The following is a 6,558-nucleotide window of genomic DNA, read 5'->3' as shown; positions in this document are numbered from 1 at the left end:
TTACTGCAAATTGTTCTGGACGTCTTCTCAAATTATAATTCCTAGCATTTGTTTCGTGTGCTCTCAATAAACGTAACCTAACCTGATGAAAAATATCCTTTAAAATCCCGAAATTACCCGCATATTCCTCCCTAGGTATACCTGGCTCGTAGTCCCTATCTGTGTCCTTATAAAACGACCCATTGATAACTGGCTCTCTAGCATGAACTAAAAAGAAAGGAGACTCATTTGTGGTTTCATTTACTGCACTGTTTATTGCAAACTGAATTTGGTGCAATTTTTCGTCCCAAGTCCTATGATTCTTCCGTTTTATTGTATCGTTCAACCAGGTTTACCTGTGGAGTATATCGAGGTCCGTAAAAAACTTTAGGTACGTTATAACGCTTCATTAACTGTCTAAATTCCGATCCCGTAAACTGAACTCCGTTATCAGTAATTACGGTTTCGGGTACACCGTGCTTCAAAATGACATGGTGCTCAAAAGTCTTCGCCACCAACGCGCTGGTTGCGCGGCGAAGCGGAAAAAGAAGCGTATACTTTGAAAAGCAACACGTAACCACAAACAAAAACGTAAATCCTGCACGAGAGCGCGGAAGGGGACCTACCAAATCAATACTTAACGCTAACATCGGTCGATCACGTACTTTTGGCTGTCCCATCAGACCTGGAGTCGCTTTCTGTGAATGCTTATAGGCTGCACAGGTATCGCAAGCCTTCACGAAATCGACAACGTCTTTGTACATCCCTGGCCAGTAGTATGTCAACGACAACCGCCTATGAGTTTTAAACACTCCAAAATGTGCCGCGGTTGGTTCGCAATGATTCGCGTGTAAAACAGCGTTTCTATCACCCTTACGCACTACCTCCTTCCAATCAAACTCTCGCAAAAGATTATACTTGTTTTTACTCAACCGGTACAATTTCCCTCCCTTAATACTATAGTTTGGGAAATTGGCCGGCAAAGTTTCACAACCTTTAAACGTCCTGTCATACCATTCGTCAGTCACGTCGTTAGGATTCACTTGGTCCACGGCGTCAACCTTCATGAGCCTGGACAGCGCATCAGGTACGACATTGTCGGAGCCCTTCCTGTGCTCAATATCAAAATCAAATTGAGACAGTCTGCAACCCCAACGTGCCAACCTTCCCGATGGATTTTCCAGGTTCATGAACCACTTTAGTGACGCGTGATCCGTAATCACCTTAAACCGACGCGAGCCTAAATACGCTTGGAACTTCTCAACCGAAAACAAAACCGCAAGAGCCTCTCTTTCCGTCGCGCTGTAATTACGTTCACACTTGTTCAGAGAACGACTAACGTACGCAATAGGATGCTCCTGGCCATCAATAGTCTGTGAGAGCCCGGCTAGCTCAGTCGGTAGAGCATGAGACTCTTAATCTCAGGGTCGTGGGTTCGGGCCCCACGTTGGGCGCCAAATTGTCACGTGAATATTCCTAGCCCGGCTGTGGGCTTCACCCTGAGGAAACTCACGGACAATTAAGGTTACTAAATTAAATAAACACTGAAACTTACCAAAAGCTCAAACAGGTGCTAAACTTATTTCCATCAACTATTCAGGGCAATAAAGGATATTAAATGAAACGTTAGTTTTTGTGACACATCATTTATTACTAATTTGAGACACGGCAGTTATTCTACATGTAAATCATCAAGCTAGCATAAGCACCTTATATTAATATATGTCAGGCGATAGAGCTGGGTCGTGCCAGAAATGGTTCTAAAATGATTTACAAGCAGACCTATCTAAATTTGTTAGTCCCTAAATTATCATTTGCCATCACATATGATTCTACTAAATTCTTTAACTTTAAATTTGGAAAAATTGCTTCTAGGATGGAAGGAAAGCGTACACCAACCTCATAACAAATGTTCCACCAGTTCAAACCCGACGTGTCATCCTCTGCTGTGCCGGAGCCGATTTGCAGCAGCAGGAATCTGACCCGACACTGCAGAGCGCCACCGAAGGACTAAGGTCTCAGTTTGCAGGTGACGTCTTCTCCACCCAGCAGAAGAGCGAAATCTTCACGGCGAACTGCTCACCAGACACACTTGAAGTTTTAGGAGTATGGGCAGACTTCCATACTCTGATATGTGACTGAATTCACATTTGTAATAACATGAAAACTAAAACCCCGTCAGCTGAAAGAAACATTTCAAGATTAATAACTAGAAGCATGTGCTCTGCCAATCTAAGAGACATTATATGATCTAAGTTTCTCACCAGCTGGAAATTCCTAGAATGGACTCATCTCACAGCTCTGATACTCCCTCCCAACCACATTGTTTTACCAGCAGACTGGAAACAAAGCGAAATGGTCAAACAGAGATTCAACAAGGAGTTACACCTGAGGACATCTATATATTATCATATTCTACTTACTGTTTGTGGCAAAATAACAACAGCATGAGCTCCCTAGCTCATGGATGCAGCGGCTACTGCATAACCAAGCCTCTGATTGATGCTACCAGAGCATGATGTATTTCGCTTCACTGTTCTATGTATCAAAGATGCCCATCCAGGGCGAAAACCAACCAGGAAATGATCTCAAGCCTAACTATCCCTGGGATGACACAATTAAAATAACAGTAACTAATGAAATTCAAGGAATATTTTTGTATGTAAGTATAACTTAAAGAAATAAATCATACTGGAGTCAGTTATGTAACGCTGCCATACATGACCCAAAAAATTTTTATTAAGCTATGAGCTTCATCACATCTGATATTTGAGTAATTCTAAGCATTTCTAGCCTGAAGTGGGGGGGAGGGTGGGGTACAAAGACGGCCGCCATCCGTCATCTTTAAAAAAAATCTACTCTGATCCTGGTGGGTACTAGGGCAAGTTTGGTATCATTTTCGTATAAACCAAAGACGTAGAATTCATTGCTGATATTTGTTTTTTCAATTTCATAGTAATTTTACAAGAAAAACGTAAAAAGGTGAAAAATTTGGTTGGAGATTTTTGCTACGCGGAGCCGAAACTACAAAAGATAGAAAGTTGAAATTTGCACACTAGATTACATTTATAAAGTGTACAAGAGATAAGAAGCGATTTTGAGAAATTCAACCCCTAAGGGGGTTAAAAAGGGGATGAAAGTTTGTATGGGGTTCAAGTTTTATTTTAAGCTAGGAATTTGAAACTTCGTAAAACGATATATTATTAAAATACAAGAAAACTAATTTCAGCGTTTTTGAAAATTCATCCCCTAAGGTGGTGAAAAAGGAGTTGAAAGTTTGTATGGATATCAAAAAAATTTTCGAACGCGGGACTTGAATCTTTGTATTTGGGGATATTATTAAAAGACAGGAAAAGTAATTTCAGCGTTTTGTAAAATTCATCCCCTAACAGGGTTAAAAAGGGGTTGAAAGTTTGAATCCATTACAAATCCGAGTAGACACACATTTCTTATTGCCTCCCAGGCTTGAAATGCTTAGAATTACTCAAGGAACATATGTGATGAAGCTCATAGCTTAATAAAAAATTTTTGGGTCAACTTTATAACTGCTTCCGCTATCATGTTTAATTATTTAAACATATTTCAACCTATTTTGTATTTATAAATTAAGTTTTTGATTTAAATATTTATTAATAATATTCCATAAATTTAGGATTTAATTTGAAGTAGCAACACCATCAGCTTCAATTTGTTTCTTATTGGCTGAATGCCTGTCATTTATATTGTTGCTACATCAAAGACTTCCTTGCCATAGAACAAAACTATCCTATATTCGAGACAATCCTAAAAACGTTAAACTGGGCTAACCATACAAAGTGCCGTGTCACAGGCTTTCTATTTATTATATAGAGTGCCTAAATCCAGAGTAAAAGGCGATTTTCTTCAGGATGAAACTCATTTTCCAAGATGGCGGCGGTTCCTCGAGGTCCCCAAACGTCAAAATGGTCTGGACTGGAGACTCGCACCTCCTGTGACCAGAAAACCGCCAAAAAACGGAGAACAAGACGCGAAGTGAATAACGAAGCGTACTACGTAAGCGAACAACACGCGAACGCGAAACGAAGCGAAGCGGCGCGGGGTGAATCAATCCTTTGATACCTATAGAAGAAGTCTCCTACGTGGGCTATCTCGTTGCAAACGCGAACGCCTTGGGCCCGCCGCGCCGCGCCGCGTCGCTTTCGCGTCGCGAGGTATTCGCTTATCTGCGAAAGCGACGCCACACTTACGATCGCCGATTCGCTCCGTGATTCGCGCATGAGTGTGGAGGGCGCTTTACAAATTCAAACCATTATCAGATCGAAAACACGAGGAAAATGAACCTTGGATACATGTGGATATGAGTCTAGACATTGAAAAGATAATATACGGCAGACATTATGATAACAGTCACGTAAACTGACAGGGATTAATGAAGAAATATATTATGTTGGTGGCCGATCGTAAAATCGGGTAGATCATAAAATTCCTAGGCATATCGTGAATCGTGAATATTATTATCGCTACATGGGGCTCCTATTTCGGGACAGATTACCAAAAAAATATATGTTAATATTCATTATGACGACCGGTCTGGCCTAGTGGGTAGTGACCCTGCCTGTGAAGCCGATGGTCCCGGGTTCGAATCCCAGTAAGGGCATTTATTTGTGTGATGACACTAATATCGTTGTCTAAGTACTCACAACACAAGCCTTCTTGAGCTTACTGTGGGACTAGTCAATCTGTGTAAGAATGTCATATAATTTCTTTTTTTTTTACAAATTAAAACTCTTTATTTACATACAATATATATATGTCGGCGGCCGATCGTAAGATCAGGCATGTCGTGAAATTCCTAGGCATATCGTGAAACGTGAAAATCTTTAACTCGTTCCCTGAGTCGATGGAGCCCCGCTACATTTCTGGGCAATTTGCCCTTTGGGCATCTGAAGCAACCTAACAAACGTATCTTACCTATATATTGGTTTAATGTGACTATCCTCAAAACAATACACAGGAACAAAAAAGGGTAGAAATTCGGGTGGGAAAAAATGCGGATGGACAATTTGCTACGCGGAATTAACGATTTTGGAGAAAAGATCTATATGTCGCAGTAAGATAGATAAAGCCGTTATATAGTTATAACTCTAGGGATATAATTATATGACGTAACATAGTTATATGAAAGCGATTCATTACTATCTTACTAGGTATATAACTATAATACGGCTTTAGTTTAGTGATATAGTTATATTACTGGATTAAGTTTAGTGAAATAATTGTAGGTAGGAGTGCAGCGGTGCGGCGGAGGTATAGTTATATCCCTAGTGAATCGACCTGTACTTTTACGTAATATTGCTAAAAAGTATTATACGGCATATAACTATATCCCTAGGGATATAACTAAACCTCCGCCTCACTGCCGTACTCCTAATACCTACAATGACTATCTTACTAGGAATATGATTATAATACGTAGTTACGTACTATACGGCATATAACTATATCCCTAGGGATATAACTAAACCTCCGCCTCACTGCCGTACTCCTAATACCTACAATGACTATCTTACTAGGAATATGATTATAATACGTAGTTACGTACTATACGGCATATAACTATATCCCTAGGGATATAACTAAACCTCCGCCTCACTGCCGTACTCCTAATACCTACAATGACTATCTTACTAGGAATATGATTATAATACGTAGTTACGTACTATACGGCATATAACTATATCCCTAGGGATATATTAACTATACCTCCGCCGCACCGCTGCACTCCTACTTACAATTATTTCACTAAACTTAATCCAGTAATATAACTATATCACTAAACTAAAGCCGTATTATAGTTATATACCTAGTAAGATAGTAATGAATCGCTTTCGTATAACTATGTTACGTCATATAATTATATCCCTAGGGTTATAACTATATAACGGCTATATCTATCTTACTGCGACATATACACTCACACTTAGAACTGCGTGTGCCACCAAAATCGTTGCAGATTTATCTTGGTCAAACATTATCTCATTTACTCCGATACAAATAGACAGTGTGCGCGATTTATGACTCCTCTACACGATGGGCCAATGCCGGCCAGTCCAAGGGAGGCGTTTATGCGTTAGAGTGAGCAAGTGATATTGCTATCTCATTCTACCGCATAGCTGCTTCCCTTGGAGTGGCCGGTGTTGGCCAATCGTGTAGAGGAGCCATTAAGCATTGACAGCCTCTTAAATCACACACGGTAACGATGGACGGGTAAAAGGTTAATTAGGTTCTGAAATTATCATTCCCTCAAGGCCCACCCACCAAATGCGAAACCCAAAACTTGCCAATGAAATTTGAACCTATGGTGCAAGGAATAGGGTTGATTTTTATTTGATTGAAAATTTTAACAGAACAAAAGAACTGCTACTCTGTTCCAATTGAATACGGTTTAAATTTCACCGAACTGAAGAAGTACTATAGGTAGGACCTTGGGTCTTGGGGGGATAGTTAACACGCATGGAATTGTGCGGCCAATGGCCATGGCTGATGATGTAAACAATATTTATCTCAGAGGTCATGATTGACCGTTACGCTTGACCGCAC

The 6,558-nt window shown here is 40.3% G+C and overlaps 1 non-coding gene across 1 annotated transcript; it reads left to right on the top strand.

Annotated features, from left to right (window-relative positions):
* Positions 1-1,360: 1,360 nt before the first annotated feature.
* Trnak-cuu (transfer RNA lysine (anticodon CUU)) lies at positions 1,361-1,433 on the top strand. The gene has a single exon. It is a non-coding gene; the product is annotated as a tRNA-Lys (tRNA).
* The last annotated feature ends 5,125 nt before the right edge of the window (positions 1,434-6,558 follow it).

The sequence above is a fragment of the Cydia fagiglandana genome, chromosome 23, assembly GCF_963556715.1.
Source record: "Cydia fagiglandana chromosome 23, ilCydFagi1.1, whole genome shotgun sequence".
Classification (NCBI taxonomy): Eukaryota; Metazoa; Arthropoda; class Insecta; order Lepidoptera; family Tortricidae; genus Cydia; species Cydia fagiglandana.
The sequence above is the reverse complement of the archived record's forward strand: the minus strand, read 5'-3'. Positions and strand labels throughout refer to the sequence as shown.